Source organism: Amblyomma mixtum, chromosome 3 (genome assembly GCF_055824585.1).
Source record: "Amblyomma mixtum isolate Tamu chromosome 3, ASM5582458v1, whole genome shotgun sequence".
Lineage (NCBI taxonomy): Eukaryota > Metazoa > Arthropoda > Arachnida > Ixodida > Ixodidae > Amblyomma > Amblyomma mixtum.
The window spans coordinates 172446855-172468637 of record NC_143014.1 but is presented as its reverse complement, the minus strand read 5'-3'; the positions used below and the strand labels follow the sequence as shown (position 1 = coordinate 172468637).

The 21783-nt window shown below is 48.9% G+C and overlaps 1 protein-coding gene across 4 annotated transcripts in view; it reads right to left on the bottom strand.

Annotated features, from left to right (window-relative positions):
• LOC149352726 (TOX high mobility group box family member 3-like) overlaps positions 1–21783 on the bottom strand; it is a 387363-nt gene that overhangs the window by 258540 nt on the left and 107040 nt on the right. For 3 of the 4 annotated variants that reach the window (XM_089581938.1, XM_089581939.1, XM_089581934.1), the window contains one exon: positions 13854–13912. The gene's annotated coding sequence lies outside the window, so the exon portion shown is untranslated. Of the gene's footprint in view, positions 1–13853; positions 13913–21783 lie in introns of those variants that run through there. The other variant, XM_089581937.1, reaches the window with a different exon arrangement.

Here is a 21783-nt window from a genome sequence, read left to right as displayed (position 1 = left end):
GTTTATCTGAGGGAAGTGTATGCAGAGATTAAAATGGAGTGGTACTCCCTCTCGGTGGCGTGCTCATCCTTACCTCCCGTGTATAGCGCTCAGTTGCTCTGCCTTTTTCGAGATGTCTTTCGTGCCGTTTCCTGAAAACACTCTAAATAGCTCATGTAAATAGGACATTATTTCAGTGTAATAAATGCCATGTTTAAAAAAGAAGCAACGCGGTTTTGTGGCCTATGGGATAATAAGCAAAAAAAAAGAAGGTTTTGTGGCCTATGCGCTGCGTGCTCGCCTCGCAATCTGAAGGTCCTTGGATCAATTGCCCGCACCTTCACAAAAAATTTAATTTTTTTCTTCTTTGCTCTAGACTTCACTACCTTATCGTTTACTGCTGACGTCATGCGATAGAATAATGATGCCACTGAGGAATTTCGTGCCATGGATGGACAGATGGCGGCTTTTGTGCTTATAAATAAATAAATAAATAAATAAATAAATAAATAAATAAATAAATAAATAAATAAATAAATAAATAAATAAATAAATAAATAAATAAATAAATAAATAAATAAATAAATAAATAAATAAATAAATAAATAAATAAATCCATGAGAGTGAAATAAATAGAAGAATAACAATAGAGTGGAGCGCGTTTGACAGGTTCTCTCACATAATGAATGGCAGTTTACCAATATCCCTAAAGAGAAACGCGCACCGGGTGCTTCACCTAAGATGCTCTGCAACTTAAAAAAAAAAGGCTTTTTCAGTTAGAAGCGCGTTTTTTTTTTCGCCATAGCATTGTCAGCGGAGTAGCGAATCAGAATACAGCTCAGACGTGCTAACTAATAGGCTGGTAAACTAATACTGAATAATTAACTTTTTAACTATTACTGCAAGTCTCCTTATTTATTGAGGGGCGTGTGGCCCACCGTAAGTAGTACCCGTATTAGTTTTTAGAATTTCGAAAACGCAGTTACCGTCGGCGCTTTGACCCAACAAATTTTGGTTTGGTTTATTGGGGTTTAACGTCCCGAAGCAACTCAAGGTATGTGGGACGCCGTAGCGAAGTGCAATGGAAATTTCGACCACTGGGGTTCTTTAGCGTGCACTGATATCGCACAGTACACGGGCCTCTAGCATTTCGCCTCCAACGAAATGCGGCCGTCGCGGCCGAGATCGAACCCGCATCTTTCGAGTCAGCAGCACCGCCATAAGCACTAAGAAGTCCCGGCGGCTCAAGAAATTCTGGCTATTGCGACGAGTTACATGCACTGTAGGGATTGCTTTACCTGCAAGCTTCTCGAAAGCGCTTGCATTTTTGAGCTATATAGCAAAAATTTGTAGGGCCTCAGCGCCGACGGCAACTGCATTTTCGAAATTTTAAGAACTGACATGGACTATTACTTACGGTGGTCTAAACGCCTCTCAATAAATAAAGAAACTAACAGAAATAGTCTAAAAGTTAACTACTCAATATTAGTTAACCAGCGCACTAGTCAGCATGCCTTAGCTGTATTCTGACGCGCTACGCCAATGACAATGCTATGCCTAAAAAAAGCACTCTTCTAACTCAAAAAGCCTATCTTTAAAAATTGCAGAACAAATTAGGTGAAACACCCGGTAATATATTACCAGTACTGAAATATGTGGCAGAAATGTGGAGGCTAACGAAAATGGTTAAACTTAGATTAAGGACAACACAGAGACCTATGGAAAGGAAACTGATAGGTGTACTGTTAAGAAAAAGGAAGAGAGCATAGAGGGTTAGAGAACAAAACGCAAGTTAATGACATGCTCGTCAAAATCAAGAAGGAATGGGCCGCCGCGGTGGCTCAGCGGTTATGGTGCTCGGCTGCTGTCCCGAAAGACGCGGGTTCGATCCCGGCCGCGGCGGCTGGAATTTCTTTGGAGGAGAAATTATAGAGGCCCGTGTGCTGTGCGATGTCAGTGCACGTTAAAGAACCCCAGGTGGTCGAAATTTCCGGAGCCCTCCACTACGGCGTCTCTCATAGCCTTAGTCGCTTTGGGACGTTAAACCCCATAAACCAAACCAAACCAAGAAGGAATGGGAATGGGCAGGCCATGTAGTGCGAAGGTAAGATAACAGATTGTCGTTAAGGGTAACGGACTCGATTCCAAGTGAAGGTAAGCGTAGAAGGGGGTGGCAGAAAGTTAGGTGGAAAGATAGACTAGCAAGTCTGCGGGGATACGGTGGCCGCAGCTGGCATGGAACGGGTTAATTGGAGAGATATGGGATAGTTCCTTGTTCTGTCATGGGCGCAGTCAAGATGCTGCTGCTGATGATGATAATTAGTAACGCATAGTGCCAATTAAATATGAAGCGCCGTGGTGCGACGTTACATGTTCGTATAAATTCCACAAACAGTAACACATTACATGCTAGCCACAAAAGAACGCATTGCTAAGCAGCGAGTGAGCCGGCTGGCGTCCCGTGCACACCAAAACGAGACCGAACGACAATTACGCGCGCCAGCAAGCCATCCATTAAGCTACTTGACAAAGAAATTCGCTATCTAACTTCGTGACTTGTGCATGCACCTGCAATGACTACACTTTATGTATCTGAGTGTCTGTACTGTTTATCTTAATGTTTTTGTCTTACTTTCCAGATATATATTTCGCTTACGGCGGAATAAAAATCGAGTTGCTAGTAGCGCCTTGTGCTGTGTTGTTCTTCCTTTGTCCCGTGTCTAGCGCTGTTTTACTTACATACGCGCATAGCTAAGCCTGTGCGTTTTTTTTTTTTTTGCATGCGCGATTTTAAGAGTACTGTACACCTTTGCTGTATCCGCGAATGGGAATAGCAACTTTCCCACAACAAAATATCGCATAGTCAGCCAGCGTCGAGACCCAGACTTAGCACTTTAGTACCGCAGCCCAATGCCTAGACGGTATCTTTGCGCGAGAGACCTACGGAAGCTTCCTAAATTTTCCCATTGTTGCTACTAGGCGCATCCTACAGTGACGCAGCTGGCCGATACGCTGCCCCTACTGCGCGCGGCCACGACTGAGCCGAGCAGTCGGGGTAGTAGCTGCGGTGGCCACGGGCAGGCAGAACCTGTTTCAGCTTATTGCACGGAAGTCGCTACACACACCAGCGCCACCGCATCTTCATGACGTCACGGTGAGAAGGAGGTGTAGACTCTGATACCCCGTATAATGCTATCCACATCCTCTTTCTTGAGTCAGTCTTGCGGAAACTCATCCTTGGTCGTTCACAGATGAACTGTACATATAGCAGCAGATTAATATGTATGTGCACTTCGGAAAACTTGTTTCCCACATGTTGCGCTGAAAGAATCGAGCTTATTACGGCGAGGGCATACGCCCATACCAAACGCCCATATCAGTCCCATGACTGATATGGGCATCACCATCGAAGCTATACCGAGCGCCGAACATACACCAGGAGAGTGCTATGGGCTGGCCTTCTAAACGCTAAGCATTACAAAAAAAAAAAGGTACAAATAAGATTAGGTTGGAGGAAGGGAAAGAAAGCGAGGGCGCGTGCGAAAGGGCCCAGCCTGCCTGCGTAATATGGCGCGCAGTATCGCGCTACTGTCGCGGCGGTGCAACGCTTTTCCTTCCCGAGACTCCCCAAGGGCCCGGCCGAGAGGGAGAGCGATAACCAGCACCAAGACCGCAGCGGCGACAAGGGGGCCAAGAGGCGCGGGCGAGCCAACCAAGGCCAGCGCAATCTCGCGACGAGAAGGCGAGTCGCACTCGCAGGCCCCCGATTCAGGTCACGGATTTCTGCGCCCGGACCCGGTGCGCACGATGGCACCTCGCGGAGAAGTTTTGCGACCACTCGCTTCCTTCCGATAAGGGGCGTACATCGACAGCACCCGCGGCTGAATCACCCCCTGCGATCAACAATCGGGCGAACGCGTGCGAGAAGCTCACGGACGAAGCCAGCATGCAGATCGCAGACCCCCCTCCCCCTGAGGTGTTCGCGGCGTGAACAGGTCACCCACGGCGACCCAGGGGCGTCCACGAGACGCGGTCAGGCGACCAGGATCACCGCGAGGTCTACGCCGCGGTACACGTTCCATGCGGCCAGTGGTGCAATGTGCCATCGCCCCAACGAGAGTTCTCCGGCGCTCGATGGGACGCTGCATGATACGTGCTTTGCAGCAACAGATATATGTCCCCTTAAAGTACATTTTGTGAAACTTATGTGAGACACGCAGATTTCGTCAAGGAACTGCTTCGTCAGAGGACGAGCAGAAAGTTCAAAATAAAGAGTTACTTCATGCTGAAAACATGCACACGTGCTTCGTCCATACTTTCACGGAGGCCGATTCACGTGAGAATATGCCTACGAAAAGACCCGCGTTAACTCCTCGCTCAGACTGGGTAGTCTAGTTGTATCTTAATTTCATATCATCTACGAACATTGCGCCCCACGTCCCTTATGACTTCCTCGGATTCTAAATATTTCTCGACCAATTAAAGCATCTAGACGATGCTTATGTGCAAAACCGCCACACCGTTATTCGCGCGCTTCGCGTGAAAAAGAAATAAAGAAGAGAAACCAATATCGCTTTACGCGAATTCGAAACTGCTGTCCTTCATCCGGAAGCCAAGATCTCAGCCAAGGCGAATAGGTTCAGACGTAATGCTCTCGGAATGAATACGCTCTGCGGAATGTTTCCGCCAACATCCGACGAGCGAGGCATCAAGGTTAGGAAGCCGGCCGCTCAGGCGAATGTGGGCGCGTGGGTGGGCTGGGCATAAGCAGTGGGGTAGCTCGGAAACGAAGCGGCCAGACGAACTGGGCGTCAGTATAGTGTGACTGCCTCTGCGTGAAATAATGTCACTACACTGCGGCGATGTGGCAACAATTCGCGTCGGAAAGCCACCCTCATACTCTCGCCTTCATCGCTGAGCAACGCACTGCACGGCACGGAAATACCCCAGTGTGATGCAACGGCGCAAGCGCGATGTGAAGAAATGAGAAGGGAGAGAAAAGAATGTCGCCCCACTCCGGAGAAACGTGTGGCGCGCCTGCCTTCCCGGAGGAATATCAAAGTGGTCTCCGAGGCAGTGCAGCGTTCGAGAGCCGCAGAAACCACTCTTTCGTTAATTTTTTTTTTCACGCAAGAACAAAAAAAAAATTGCAGAAGAAGCAAGAAACCGGAATGCGAAAGCGCCAAGCAAGCGCATAGTGATTGTGCGCGCGCCCGAACGCTCGATGGGATTCAGGCACCCGAGGCAAGATGCTCTCGGAAAAAGACCCCTCCCCAATATTGCTCCTCTTCCACACCTCTTCATCAATCGCGACATGTAACACCTTCGCTCAGTCGCTGCAGGGCACCCTCTTCGCGCGGTTTCGCAGCCGCTCGAGCGCGGCTAGGCGACGCAGTGCCTATCGCGACGCTCATCTTTTTTATTTTATTTTTTACTTCCCCCTTTTCAAGCCAGTGTGACAGGGTTTGCGCTAAACAATGTCAAATAAGCGCAGCACTTGATCTCTCTCTCCTTTTTTTTCCTGAGTTGCTCTCCGAGAAGAAGTAAATGCGATAAATGGACCAGCAAGTAACTTCAACGTTTTATTGCAGAACAGCTTAATACTGCACTCAAATAATGATGAGCATGCGGTAAGCCCGGTATGCGATGCATCTTCCGAGAGGGTCAACCTTTACTGCGACGCCATGTTTTAAGACACCAAAATTTAAATCCACTTCCATGGTCTTTTTTTTGTGTGTGTGCACGTTTACGTCGTTTATAGATACATTTCGCTGTTTATTTATTTATTTTTTTTTGCGGAGGCAAAAAGTAGTAACTTGAGAAGTTCCGTACGTAACACTAAAGTGCTTAGAAAAAATAATGCGTAGGCCCAGAAAAGTTCTGTCAGCGAATGGTACCTACCGTCAATATGTCACTGGATTAACGCAAATGCCGTTTGGATGGGCCAGCTTGAACACTGGGACACGGGCATAGAAAGACAAACGGATCATATCGCTGACTTTACAATATGAATGAAGACAGGCGTTCGATGTTCAACCCGGCCCACCAAAACGGAATCGCCCCTACTATACCGGAAACATGCACTTCCATAAAAGAAAGTAACTGGCTCACTACCAGCGTATGTCCGTGACTCGAACAAGAAATGTGAACGTATACGGGTATCGGTTCAGTTACGAGGCAACGATGCACGCAGAGCCACGAGGCACTGAACAGCTTCAGAGGCACATGTGGACGAGTTTGTAGCTGCAATGCCACCGCACTATAAAAGAAGGGTTCTGCTCCGTTTATGGCTTTCATTAAAACAAAACTCTGCAAAACTTCCCATTATAAGCAGATAGCTTCGTAAGATTCAAAGGATAGGAAATCTTCCAAAATGACAGCATTCCTCGCTATTATCATTCACAAAAACTTCAGCTCAAAAAAAAAAAAGCCTGTAGCTTCTGGTACAGCTTTGATCATCATCATCATCATCATCATCATCATCAGCTTGACTAAACCCACTGCAGGGCAAAGGCCTCTCCCATGTCTCTCCAATTAACCCTGTCCTTTGTCAGTTGCCGCCACTGTATCCCCGCAAACTTCTTAATCTCATCCGCCCACCTAACTTTCACAGCTTTGATAAGAACAACAAAGGCAAAAAAGGCCCATCCGCCTGCACTGAGAAATGCGAAACAAGACAAGCGTTCGGCCGCTAACCACTGGAACCAGAAACTTTACACCAAGTGCTGCCGTTGCACAAACTTCGGAGAAGGCGCTGCGCAAGAGCCGCGCATGTGAGCAAGTGACACGAGCGCATCTTTGTTAAATCGGCAAACGCGCAGCCCACGCGAAACAAACGTGTTGAATACTAGTTCGAGATGGGCCAGTGTACTGAGCGGGCCGTTCCCCTCGTCTGAGTGGCTCCGAAGAACAAGCCAGAGCGCGCTCTCGGCTGTCCTCCGAGAGTGTATACATATCAGAGGGTCGCCAAGAGTTTTCCGAATTGATGGCCGTGGACCGGTAAGTGAGGCGGCGGCTGCAAGGTTCAATGGCCGGGGCACACGAACAATGGCAGCCGAGAACACAGACAACCAGCCCAGCGCTTCCCGCCCTCTTTTTGCGTGAGAGGAGGCTCTCCGGTTGGGCAACGACAAACATCGACAATGTATCTCCGGCCTCGCGGCCTGCGCGCACACGCGCAGCAGAGCCGAGGAAAGAAGGCCGCCGGCGCAGCCAAGCCTCGTGGCGCCACCTACAAGCGAGCCGCGGAAACACCTAAGAAATTGCCATGGCCAGCGCTCGCGGAACAACCCGAACACCGCGCCGGAAACAATCGGAAAGAACGACAGAGCAGCCGACAGCGGGAGGCGCGCAAAAAGAACAAGGGCCGAGGTCACCAGAGGAACACCGCTTCTGATCTGTCACTGGAACCGACTACTGCGCAAAGAAGTATTATTTTCACCTGCTCGAGGGGTTACTAGTCGACGAGAGGGAACATCCAAGACCTTACACCGTACCAGCGGCAAGATAAACAGGTCAACTTGGTTTCGGAGAATATCAAGAGTCGGAAAATATTCCACGTCTGCGAACTTGCAGTTCCCCAGAGGACAGTAAAATGTGAGCCCTCATGAGCCTGGCTGCTGCGAGGGACGCGGCCTATCGCGTGACCTACATGCGCCCACCTGGTCGGTAATAGAGAGCGAGCAGCAGCAGCACCATAGTGCAGAGCGCGCGTGAGTGGACTGCAATTTGCATACGCAACATGGTTATGGCACAATGCCCCGCACATTTTCTCTTTCGCATTTATCTCCACTTTCACAGCCCGTCGGTTTCAACGTAGCGACCAGCGCAAAGATAACTCACCCGCAACAATGCCGGCAGACAGAGAGATTGCGCGAGAACGCGTATAAATATCAATAGCCGCTTCGAAGAAAGGCCCCTCTCTTCGGCCACGCAAACACACGCACGCAGAGCAGAGAGGAAAAGGCGAGCTAAGCGCGAAAGGCGCCACAGGGAAAGAATGAAAGGTAAGAAGATTAAACAGCGGAGCAGACGTTCAAATCAGTTCGGTTTTGTGGCAGATTGGCGCCTTAATTGGTCTCGTTTCCTCGGCTGTGGGCGATTAAAAACAGAGAAGCGAGGCCCGGAGAAGTCCGAAGTGAAGAAACAACAAAAGACTTCCAGCCGCCGTGCGAGAAAGAGCTCGTAAAAAAGCAAAACAGAATAAAAGTGAAGCGTAGGAGGTGGAGGGTCCGTAACCCGGACAGTGCGCGCACACACACGCACACAAAAAAGTGAATCGGACGCGAGAGAGGCTCTAGCGAACAACGAACGGGAAGACGAAAACAGCCGAAAGGGAAAGGCGGGAAAAGGAGAGTCTATCGCTCCCCAAAAAGGGGAAGACCAGAACTGGGCAGGAGGGATGAACGCAAGCGACATAGGGGGGAAAAAAAGAAAAAAAAAAGGAGGAGCGAGACAATACGAGTTGGAGCGGAAAACATGCAGCAAGATTTGTTGAACGAAGCAGTTCTGGCGCGAATAAAAGGCGCGCCATGAAGAGAGAGAAAGGACGAACAGCAGGGAAAGAAAGCAGCCTGAGCAGAGAAGGGCAATTATACCCGCCTGAAAATGATCACAAAGCCAGCAGGAGCGGGCAATTAAAGACAAAAAAAAAAAGAAGAGCGGACTGATGAAACCAGTGAACCAGGCAAACGAAAGGAGCCAGAGAGCGCGTCAAAGGCCGTGCACCGTATTTGCGGCTGCATCCCGTTGCGTAATTACACGGGAAGGAAAGAAAAGAGGAGGAAGTTGGAGAACAAGGGGAGAACAGAAAGGGGGAGAGGCAATCCCGGCTGAAGACAGCGCACGCCTCGTTCGCACCGCCGAGCTATCACTTTTCACACTTGTTTGCGATCCTTCGCTTTTCACTTGGGCTGCCCATCGTTGACACGAGGAGCAATTTCGTAGCGTTGCGTAGGAGAAAGAAAGGAACAGGGAGAGAGAGAAAAAAAGGAGAGGGGGGAGGGCATCGAAAGTGACCCAATATCGCTCCCTTCGTTTGCTGCTGGCCTGGGAAAATGAACTCGCAGGCGATGAAGGTAAGCAAAAAAGAAGCTGCACAAAATCGCCGATGTGTCGACCATGTTTGTTTTACGGTCGGTGAAAACTAAGCACTCGGTTAATTTTGAGCGAGTTCCCATCACTGACGCCTTTTAAGTAACTATTAAATTACGCAGCGTGGCGGATGTATGAAAGTTAAATGTACACAAGACGACGAAACATACCGATCTGACGACGTCATTTACCGCTTGTCAGAGCCGGTCTTTAGAGGCTGGCGCAACCTAACTATTATTATTATTATTATTATTATTATTATTGTTATTATTATTATTATTATTATTATTATTATTATTATTATTATTATTATTATTTTGCAGCAAATGCTAATGCAGTGAGCTACTTTGAGCAAGTGATAACTGCTTGTGAGTTGCTGCTTAATTCGATTCTGTTTCCGTCCGGTGTACGGTATAGTCAACTTTAATTTCTAAAAGCGAAAGGAAAGCGGTCCTACGCGCCAGAATACCGCGAAGCACCACGATCACAGAACGCCCCAGTGACTCAAAGTGAGGACAAGTAACTGCAGACACATTTCACAGAGGCACAAACTAGGACCAAACTGACGCCTGAAACATTACAAATGCAGAAGCCACCTGATCCCACTGCAATTTTTGGGCACAAAATTACGACGTACCTGCCAGTGCATTTCTAACAATATGCCTCAGCAAGATGACACCCTGCTGGCGCATTACTCTATAGAGCTTTGGCGACGCGAGCGCGCATCCGCAACTAATTGCACCGCATAGTCTCGAATGAAACATACAGCCTGACGGCAGATGCGCACGACCCGAGACTGTCAACTGTATCTTACGATTAGCCACCGAATAACAAAGGAATCAAGGAAAAAAAATTACTCCCACGTTATGCTATCAATGCACACATATTCAAAAGCCAACCAAAATTTTGTTAGCGCCACTAAAATTTGAGAATTCGGCGTGTCGTTATTTAGCAACAGTTAGTATTTGGTCAAATTTGAACAGCTATACTGAGTTGTGTGCAAGACCAAATCAAAGTGCTTGAACCAAGACCTAGAGGCAGTAAACAATTTTTTGTCCATCGAATGTCTTCCCATTTTTTCCGAAACAGCTGCCAGAAAAACAGAGGAACTGTTGGACGCCGGCAGAAAGTCGAACATTCTAGCCCCTTTTATTTTGACAGAGCTGGCTCAGAGAGGCGCCACATATTTTGACCGGGAAGCTCTGCCTACTAAGAATATATTGATATCAAACTTTATATATCCAAGCTCTATGTAGTAATAAGTACATGGCGTGCAAACGGTATGTCGCGAATTCACAACGATGGACAATGTGGACGGGCGACAGGTGACAGTTGACATATTCCTTGTTCGTATGTGTCAAGTTCTATGGCAAGCTCCGAGGAAGGTAGCGTACCTTCAGCTCGCCAGGCAGGCTTCGTTGACAAGCGTTCCTCTCAGCTAAACGAAGCGCAACGAGCTCGCGCCGCCGACGTGTCAAAAGCCCAGGAAGCTTATAAATAAATCGTCTCCACCTACTGCGCAAACAGGTCAGTTTCATTAAAGTAAAACGTTTAAGAGGAAACGTCGTTCCCATTCGCATTCCCACTTTAAGCCCGTTATGGCACGGAGAGGGACATTTTATTTTTCAATACTTTTGCTCGTTCCAGAAGAGTAACTCCAGAAGAACTAACAGAAGAGTAACTTCAGTGAACCAGTACTGCAAGTGATGCATTCGCCTTCTACAGCGGCATTTACATGGCTGCGACAGAGTCGCAGCAAGGTATTTTTTTTTTTTAGTGTCCTCATAGCATACGCTCCCTGCGAGAGCATATACAGGAACACTAGGCTTTTCTCGCGTCGACGCCATGTAAACGTCTCACTTCACTACCGAGTCGCAGCGCAGTCATTGCCCCATCAGGGGACAGATCGACAAACGACTGCGAGTTCCAGAGTAGTATAGCAATCAAGAAATGCACGTAAACGCGAAGGCGCGTCGCAGCGAAGCGAGCGGGGAGTGTGGGAGCCTCGGGGAAGAAAAAAAAAGAGCGCTTCTGGTGGACCAGGCTAGTCGGTGGGGGTGCCTCCTTGGAGCTTGAGATGACGAAGCCGGCAGGAAAATGGAAATCGCTGTAGCCGAAGGCAGAACTGGCCAAGCCTCGGCGCCCTAGCCTGCAGCTGCCACACAGAGCGGCATCACCATCGCGCAAGCTTCGATGCGCTCCCATGTAAACGGTGGCTTATAGCAGCGGCCGATGCGCCAGCTGGCTGCGATGCGCTCAAGTCGCACCCATGTAAACGCCATGTTGAGCGGAGTGTAGAAAAAAAGTTCCCGCACATTTCGCGCGATGGAGTGGACGCGATAGCTGTACCGCCCCCTCCTCTAGAGGGAAGCGCGTCACCTTCCCAAACCCCGAGACAAGACACCTAATCCAGTGGATTACATGAACTCAAGCGGCAGGTTTCATCAGCCAGCAAACGAGCAGAGCAGTCATCGATTCTTATGGGTCACAAAATGATCAAGTGAAGAGGGAGCGGGCACTTAGTGAGCTTTTGTTAAGATATACTATTACTATAATACGACAGTAACCTCACAGTGAAAGAAAGAAAGAAAGAAAGAAGGGAAGAAAGAAAGGAAGGAGGAAAGAAAGAAATAAAGAAGGAAGGAAGGAAGGAAGGAAGGAAAGAAAGAAAGAAAGAAAGAAAGAAAGAAAGAAAGAAAGAAAGAAAGAAAGAAAGAAAGAAAGAAAGAAAGAAAGAAAGAAAGAAAGAAAGAAAGAAAGAAAGAAAGAAAGAAAGAAAGGTTGAAAGCGACGGAGGTTGTGGCCGGTCAAGCGCTCAGCCTCCAACTCAATCAGGTTCTGCCCCTTCCACTTTTCTCTAGAGAGAAAGCTATTCATATTCACTGCACGAAGAAAGTAAAGAACAACGCGCCGAAACAAAGCCCACGCTCGAAAACCAGATACATCGACATTCTTGATCATTCATAGAACATTGGGCGCATGAATTCTTCGCAGTCATCAACGTTTATGCTCCTCTGTAATAGCAAAAATCGCATAATGCTTCCTCATTAGAAATAGCATTGAAACAAAAGCATTCGTCGAAGAAATTAAACAACCGAGCACGGAGGCAAAAATTTCATCCATCCGCACCTCTGAGACGGCGCAACCGTGTAAAGCATTGTGAACTACGCGTATTAGAACTCAAAGCGAGGAACCCACGTCCGATTTCAGCCGCGGTATTGCAGGAAGAATATAAAAAACGACAAGAAAATTAATTCGAATAAAAAGCATTTAACGAGTCATACAGTCCATGCACTCTCAACGTGTCTGCGCGCTTGTTCGAACCAGCCTTGATGGTCTCTCGTTTCGACTCTGTTTCTTTTCAGGCGTTCCTTTACGCCAGTTTTAAATGAGCGTAGTTTAATTTTCCTCTTTTCCTTTATACCTCCATCATGGTTCATTCCACATCGTAGCTGACGGCACTCATGCACATCTGCACATTAATTCATATGAGTTTGTATAAACTCGGAAGAAGAAATGAGAACCTCAAGCAACGTATCTTGATTATATCCGCCGCGAACATTAAATAGCGCCCTTTTGCATATTCACGCGACTCCCGTTATTCCTCCTCGCGATATGCACTCTGTTCTGCCAGTCTTCAGCACATCAAGGGGGTCGCACGATGCCCTCATTGCTCGTTCAGCGTTTGCTCCTTGTTCATTACAGCGCTAGAAAAAGAAGCAACAAAAGTGAATTCAGCACGCAGTAACTGAAACACAAGCAAGCAGCACGCGATGCCTTCGCGCCCACCCTTCATACTGCTCTTGTTTACGGAGGGTTTGTGAAACCATGTTTACTCGCACAGAAGGCGTTGCTGCAGATGCAGACAGAGAAAAAGAAGGGGGGGGGGGGGGGGGTGGCGGCGAAAGGAGAAAGAATCAGGCTGCGAGCTCCCGACCAACAGAGAAGGGAAAGAGTAAGCAAGAACGCAGGCCGCGCAAAAGGCTGTCGTCGAGTAAAGCGGCGAAGCAGAGAATAAGCAGCAGAGTCCAGAGACGCAGGTGGAAGAGGGGGGTTGCAGAGACAGCTGCAGTTAAAGCACTATAACGTACGCGGCTATATATACGACCACTCTATACAGGAGAGACAGCGATCCTGGGTGCTCTTTCCATCCACACGCTCCTCTTACCGCCCGCATGGGCGGACCGTGGAAGCAACAAAACGAAAGGAAATTGAAACCAAACCACCGATGCGCCGAAAAGGAAAGAAGCCAGGGAGGAAGAGAACGAAGAGTGAAAGAGAAGAAAAAACGTCGCGGCGAAGCCGGCTGCCGATGCGGCGTTATTTTTATCCCTGGGTGCCCCACTAAACATGCAAGCGCTAACTAGTGTTGGTGCGCTGTTTTTCCTCCGCTTTGTTTGCACTCAGCCAGGGCGGTTCGTGAACTCCCTTAATCGAGATTAATGCTCCTCCCATTCACGTCGCACCGCTGTTAATTCCAGAGCCGCCGAACAGATAGTTTTGTGCCTGCACCGTCTAAAGCGGTTTCCCCCGGCCACGCCGGAGCAAGGATGTTTGTGTTCTCGTGAGCAGAGCAGCGTTTTCCTCTCGTCACAGGCTAAGAGGAAAAGGAACGAAAAGTATGTGGAACTGGAGCATTTAGCGCGCTAATGCTTTTCGAGTGCGATCCAGCGGCGGAAAAAGAATCTAGGGCGGGGAGCCAGGAGGGACGGACGTTGAGAGACACACTGCAGTACAAGGCGCCAAGGAAAAAACAGTAAAGTTACAGCTATCATAAGTACCTTGATAACAGCGAAAATTCCGACGAACTTCTGACACCAGGAGATGCCGAATGGTGTTCCTGCAAAAAAAAAGAAAGAGAGAGATTGTAGGCAGGGTGGGAGAGGGAGGGAGGGGGGGGGGGGGGGGGGGGGCTACAGCAGGTTTGTACGGTCATGTACCGCAGTGGACTGAAAAACACAAGAAGCCACTCCGGGTCTCTTAGGCAGCGCCAAGAAGGCAATGCTGGAAACGGCGGGACACTGTGAGTTTGGATGCGCAGCTAAATGAACCATGCGAAGCATGGAAAAGACAGCGGCACGGTGACCGCCAAGCTTCCCGCCACGCTTATGACTGAGGAAGCCACACACGGAAAACTGCCACAGTTCCCAATCACGGTCCATTCCACATATCAAAGCCATTGATGTGCTTTTCTATCCAAAGTTGATAGTTGCATCGCCAGTCCCAATACGATTATAGTTGGTCCTTTTAGTGATGAGCTTTTATAGGGCCAACCCTTATCGCTCTGACGATAGGCGTCCGGTGTAGCCTGATATGTCAATATTAGTAACGAGATATGCAGCTCCTTTTGAGCATGCGCTCCCCGTTAAAAGTTCGACTCTGTGAGCATAAGGAATGGCGAATGCGTTTGCTGCACACCAGCTGCTACGGTGAGCATTAGCGACAGCTGCAGGATTTGCTGCGAGACCGACTCAAACTGTGCTTAGCTGCTCAGCGCCATCGGAGCATTGACTGGTAATCTCAGTGGAGGGCAACACTATCGAAGACTGCGATGCGCCTGCGCTGCGGGCTTGGTTGAATTTTTAGAAAGGCGACTTCACCCGAGCGTGGCAGAACAGTTGAAGCCTAGTCGGCGAAGCTCGCTCGGCAAGCGGGAATACCGATACCTTCCGCGGCGTGCCCCAAGCAACGGTACTCAGGCCAGCTCTCGTTTCCCACCTCATTTGGCGGGTACGCATGAAGCCTTGCAACTTTTTGGCGTGGAATGCTTTTGGCTCTCATTCTCGACAATCTCAGTCCAGCACAGTCCCGGAACCGCAGCGGAGGTGACGCCGAAACTGACACAGAAACCAATGCCGAAATTCATGCAGAAACCAGGGCCGTTGCTAAAGAATAAATTGCCGCAGAAATTTGTCTGAAAAGTTTTAAGATTAAAAAAAAAAATTAACGAACGCTTCGCTCAAGGGTACGACGAGTGATCAAGCGCTAGATGGTTCGCGAAGATTAACGCAATAAAAACACACCTCATAACGCTACGATGATTCTGACTTTTTTTTATTTTGTAAGGTTGGTTGGTTTATGGCGTTTAACGTCCCAAAGCAACTCGGGCTATGAGGGACGCCGTAGTGAAGGGCTCAGGAAATTTCAACCACCTGAGGTTCTTTACCATGCACTGACATCGCCCCTAGAATTTCGCCTGCATCGAAATTCGACCGCCGCGGCCGGGATCGAACCCGCGTATTCCGGGTCAGCAGCCGAGCACCATAATCGCTGATCCACCGCGGCGGCTCATTTTATAAGCGTTGTAAAGAGTGATCTATGGCCCGTGAAACGTGTGGGCTCGGACTGGCCGATCTTGTCTCATGGCACGTCTGCGGGCAGCGTCTCGAACCCGTTTTCCCTGCGTTTAACCCTCCGCACGTTTGCGTGCTCTTTGTATCCCGCTTACGTGCATCGTCCCATGGACCACACTCCGCCTCAACCTTGGCTGCATCCATGTCCCTCCTCCCAACACAGCTGATGTGCCGCGTCGTCGTTCGTGGTTTTATCACTGCGGCGGCCGCTACTGAGCGCCCAACAATGCCTGTCACGTCATCACAGCGAACGATGCGCTGCGCAGTGGCGAAGATTATTTTAAATAGGCTATATGAAAGGGGCTCTCAATAAAGTTGCGGTATGCTGCAATATTACGGACACCGCTTCACTAATATCCTCCAGCAAGCATTTTTTTGATTGATTGAGTTAGAAGCTGAGTCATCTGCAGTCAAAATTTGAATTTCGGCGTTTTCGCGCCTTTCCCTCTCCTCTCGTCACTTTTGTCACGCTGAAAGGTCAGCGCTCCTCTGCCGGCTGCAGACGCACGCGGGTATTACACAGGGGGCGGAGCTTCCTGACCCGCCGGAGCGACGCGGCTGACTGGCCACGACCATGGTTGCTGCGTGACGTCCGAAAGAATCTAATAGCCACCTGTTAACCCACATACGCAGGAGTTTATTTTATTTATTTATTTCATAAATACTGCCGACTGCCCTTTGGCGGTCAAGGCAGGAGTGCACAAAGAAAAAAAAAATTACAAAGTGGTAACAACAAAATAACAGCAACAAAGGGCGATTACAGTACAAGGGAAAAAATTCAATAAGACCAACGGGAAGCAAAAAAAAGTACAGGCAAATCAACCGACGTCAAATGGAGGAGGGCGCAAGTATGAAATAGTCCCCAGAAAGGGTTCCACAAATTTTGCGCGCGATTTTGGGCTCTCTGCTGTGCATGAATGTGTATTATATATGGCTCAGGTGCTCATGACAACCCACCGTATACTTCATTTCACAAGTTGCTTGCAGCACTGTGAAAGATCGAGCTCTCTCATCCGATCAGGGCCAAGGAAGATAACAAACAGTCCCTCAAATATCTGAGCAGTGCCGTGACTATTTTGCACGCAATTACTGCAGTAATTGAAAAGGTAGATTAGGATCAACAGAGAAAGTCAGCACGAACGTAGCACTGCGGAGGCATGCTGCGAAGTGGTGCGCCGCCATTCGTAAACATAGCGTCCGCAAAGTCAGCCGAGTCTTCTGCGCGCAGCAGCGGGACACTGGTGCTCTTTCGTTCCCAGGGATGGAGCCATCAGTCGCGGGGTGAGGGGTACGGAGGAACACGTTTTGCAGCGCACGCCGTTCTGACTGGATCAGATCGTCACAGCTTTCACAGCGCTGCAAACGACTTGTGAGATGAAGCATAGTGATTGAGCGAGTTAATGTAGTCTCCTCAGAAAGTGTTTCAGGGCCGCGCCTGGCCCTCTCCCCACGCGCGCCTTGCCCCACTCTGCAGACGCCTTACTACTATTACACCGCAGAGGACTTTCATGTGGAAGTGTGGGGGAGCAAGCAGTTAGCCTGACGCTTTAGACCACTCGGCTGTCGCCACAACAATATGCGGAGTGCTTGTATAACTGCATATATCATACTCTCCACCATGCATGCCCCACACTATACGCGATGTGTACCTGCACTCTTTACTCTCCCCTACTCCCTCGCTTCATCCCTTTCCTCACGGCGCTTTAGGTGTACACACCGAGGAAGAGCTCCGTTCCTCAAGTTTTCAGACTAGTTAACGCACTGATAACGGGCAGTGCTACTCTGAGGGCGCTGGTAGCGACTCCATGAGAGCACGGATGGCGGCGTCTACGATGGCACAAAGGAAAAGGGCATCAAGTCGCCGTCATTATCATCATCACCGGCCATCTTTCATGTGTGGTGCATTCGTTTTGAGCGTCCAAGTGTTCGAAGGCAGTAGGGCGTCAGCCGGTTGACGGTCCTTAATTCGATAGCCAAAAGGTGTCCCTGGATATGGCACACCACGCGGCTTCGACGCCGAACCACTGGACTTACCAGCGATGCAACCTTTATGCGGCTGCACGCGACAGGGAGAAGGCGGCCGAGCGTGCCGCTGAGGCCGAAGAAAAGCGGACCCCCCCCTCACTGACTGAGACCGATTAAGATTGTACGCACAGCATCAGCTAGGATTCGTATTAAAGGGATACTGAGGACAACTCTATAATTTTTTTGTTGTTAGCAAAATCCAATATTTTGCCATTTCATGGCTTTGTTGTCACTTGTCCAGCGGCGAAAGGTGCATTTATTGCTAAGATATTTGAATCCGAAGTTGAAAAATGTTTTCCCGTCGCTCCGATTCAAACTCGGGACTCTGAAGACGAAATGACAGAAAAGTGAAGTAAACTGACGTAAATGTGAACCCCGTGTTTACTGGCAGCGAGCGGTGCAGCCTAGAAGCAGCCGAAATGAAAACGACCGCCGGCCGGGCGTTGAAGGCTACGTTTGCACCAGCGTTGCGATGGGTCTCGTTCCTGATCCCGGCAACGAAGTTCACACAAAGAACTGCGGCCTTCAGTTCACTTCAGCACTTCGATACTTCAGCGAACTAAACCACACACAGTGTGAGATACTTTTGAGGGCTGAGGCGGCGAGTCGAGCGCCGAGGAGTCGGCAGCGTCGGCAGCAAGCCAAGCGGCAGCTGTCACCACCGAGCCACCGTCTCGCCTGATGAGAAGAGACTGTTACGTACGGTCATATTTAAATTCTGTAGTAATAGACCTCGTAGCGTTGGTCATGCTGCCCAGCGTCCTGGTAATTTGACGAAGCAAACATGCTGAGCGGTGCGTCAGATAACGTGAAGGCTCGTGCAACATCGCTGCCCACAGGTTAGTGCTCCCGTTCTGCCAAAAATCCCGCGTCGTCGTGGTCGACGTCGTGAGCGAAAAATTCCCGGAGAATCAACCTAGGTGGTCCCCCTAGGTCACGTGACATTGTGGCGCCATCAAAACCTGCCCACCGTCGCAAGAGGTTGCTGGGGAAGAGCAACCTGGGCCGCACAGGACCCACCGCGGTGGCAGCACCTGCCATCGCAGGGCAGGGGCGCATCGCTTATAACCACTGCACCACTGCGCCAGGAGTGGTAGGAAGACTCCTGGGGATCTATTAATGTAAAGTTGAGAGTGACCTATTCCGCATATATCGGCTTTACCCCATTAATGCTGTGGCGTAAGTGTGCCCTTCAATTATGTTTCTAGTCGCAGGCGCGTGCCGCGGCATGAACTTCGTCTGAGGAGCACTTAGAGGGGCACTTGGTGTTCTTCTGCTGCTCCGCGCTTGCAAATCGAGGCGCGTCAAAGACGAAACCACGCGGGCATCCAAAGCGCATAGTCGCGAAGCACCAAAACACAATAAACTCAGCTGGCCGCCTGTTGTGCCGCCAACAATAGGATTTCTTTGGCTTCTAACACTCAGATTGTGTTTTTTCCGTCTTCCTCAGAGACGAAAGAACGTGTGAATGCTCTTGCACAGCGGCTGACATTTGAGGACACGCTATCTTGCTCGCCGCATGTTCGGCGGCAAGGTGGAACAAGTTTCCCCCTAACGATTTAGACTTCCCTTCTGCCGCGATCATTTCTCGTTAAACTTGGAGGATGTTGAGAAAAAATATATACGAGAGCAGCAGCACAAAGTTGGCGTTCTATTCCTCTCCTAGCCCTGGTCGAATTGAACGACTCGGGAGACGCATCACTGCTGGTACTGCTTTCGATGCGCCTTGTCTAAGCGCGAGCCGGGATCATGCCTTTCCCGCTGCCGTCAGCATGCCCGCGACGTTGATGCGCACGCTTGCCGTCTTCATTTCTCCGCTTCAAGTTGATCTGTGACTTCTAGAACAGCGTGACCTTCAGAACTAAGGCTCTACTTTCTTAGAAGCCTGTCTGGATGAATGGAGAAAATGTGGGTATATTTTTCCTCGGCAGGTTTTGTGGCGCGGATGCTTTCGCCTCAAGTATATCGAATGGTTTCTCGACCACTACGCGGGACATGGGGAAACAGACGCTGCTTTCCTCAACTTTACACGCCCTGATGAAGTGAACGCTCTGCCTGTGAAGTTCTCAAGCTTAGCATACTCAGGGCGGGAGACGTTCAATGCAGCAGCCGGGTCACGGAGAACATTGAACAAATTTTGATTCACATTTTGTGCACGAAGATACGGTTTCAAGTGTTGCAAGTTGCTGCTGTGAACGTCTAGGAACGAGCCCGTGCGGTCTCAAGTTGTACAAGCTTTTGGCAACGAAAACGGACGACCGGATTTTTGGAACCTTTTGCAGCGACAGCTGCTAAAGGCCTGTTCCATGGGTTTAGTTGTAGAGTCACGTAATCGGAAAGTGGTAACCGCGGTAACCACTCGAGGGGAAGTTAACGTGGAAGGATGAGGAAGTTGCATTGACGTTACACATAAAGTCACCGGAGAGCGCCATGACAACGCACCACAAAGAGTGGTCCGAAACCAGTGATGTCATGAGTGAGAGCGCAGTTTCTCTCCCTCCTAGCTCCACCCACTGCTGAGACACTTCCTGAAATACGTGTACACAGCTCGTCTTTATGAGTCAGGCATTGGTCCAACACCTGGAACACATCTCCTGCCATTTATCAGATCACAAGGCTTCCTTCATGGTTATCAAGGACTGGAAGAGAAGCGCTACTTGAATTTCGGCAAGGTAGAAAGAACGTTGGGCTACTTGGTGCTTGATTTTTTTCGATCGTCAAACTGCGCACAAAAAACACCAGGGCACTAAGAAAGAACGATACGGACAAAAGCGCTCTCGCCCGTGTCGTTCTTTGTGCCTTGCTGTTTTTTGTGCGCAATTTGACGACTGCTCATTGAAGAGCGAGTATGTTTGTAAAATAAAAAGAGGGGTCTATAGCTGCAAATATATGCGTGACACTATCAAATTTTTTTACCTCTACATATCGCGAAATGAAAATACCTCGACAGATGTCGCTGAATCTCGCGTTAGTGGTAATCGTCTTGCAAGTTTTCTTTCTTCTTCCTTCGCTCCGCTCGCTGCGGCGCTTGTCGGAACAGGGGCATTGTGCGTGCTGACGCGTCTGCTGTCAAGTCCGGCACTTTCTCATTTCCGAAATAACGCATCTGATGCTCGCTATTAGATTCCCTTAAAAGGTAGGACGCGTGTTGCGAAGTGTGTCGCGAAGTGCAATAAACTCGTCTGCCAGGTTTTCCGCGTGTTCCGCGCTATTTTCGCTGTGTCTGTCATGCCTCCACAGACACACCTCCTGCCCCCAGCAACCATAGGACTGCTCGAGGCAGATCCCCTCAGTTATACAGGGTGTTTCACCTAAGACTGTACACAATTTTTAAAATTTTTAACAGTAGGCTGTCTGAGCTTGAACAGCGTTTTTTTCTGCACAACGATGTCAGCGGTGAAGTACTTCAGAATACAGCCAAGAAGTGCTAACTAGCAGGCTGGTTAACTAACATTCAATAGTCAACTTTTTTAACTATTACTGATAAATTCATTACTTATTGAGTGGCGTTTAGCCCGCCGCAAGTAATATTTATAACAGTTTTTAGAATTTCGAAAATTTTGGCTATTTCGACGAGTTACGTGCATTGGAGAGGTTGCTTTGCCTGCAAGCTTCTCGAAAGCGCATGTATTTTGCCGCGATGTAGACAAAATTTGTTCGGCCACAGCGCCGACAGTAACCGCGTTTTCTAAATTATAAAAACTGATATGGATGTTACTTACGGTGGGCTACACGCCTCTCGATAATTAAGGAGCCTAACAGTAATATTTAAAAGTTAACTATTCAATAATATTTGACCTGGCTGCTAATTAGCGCGTCTTAGCGAAATTCCGACGTACTACACTGCTGAAAATGCTATGCTGAAAAAAGCGCTCTTCTAAATAAAAAAGCCTATTTTTAAAAAGTGTGTTAAGTCTTAGGTGAAACACACTATATATTGTTACAAGAGATAACAACCGGTCGTCGGTGAAAACACGTTGTCGTGACCGTCAAAAATGGCCTCACTTTTGGGCCGCTTAACCAGGTCGGCGTTCCACCTAGAAATCACCAAAGTTATCTTTTGTCAATACCACCACCATCTCAGCTGCTTCACACGGAAGTATACGGTCGACAGCACCGGCAAAGATTGCAGTTTGGAAATTTTGAAAGTGGCACCTCATTTTTCCGATATCAATCGCTTTGCTTACATTGTACAAGCAGTCGCGGTGTTAGGACGGCATCAACAACACTAACATAATCTATATCTCCGTCTGTGCGCGCCCGCCAAAGTGTATGCACTTTCTAAAGACTTGCAGGCAAAGCAACCCCTTCAGTGCACGTAACTCGTCGCAAT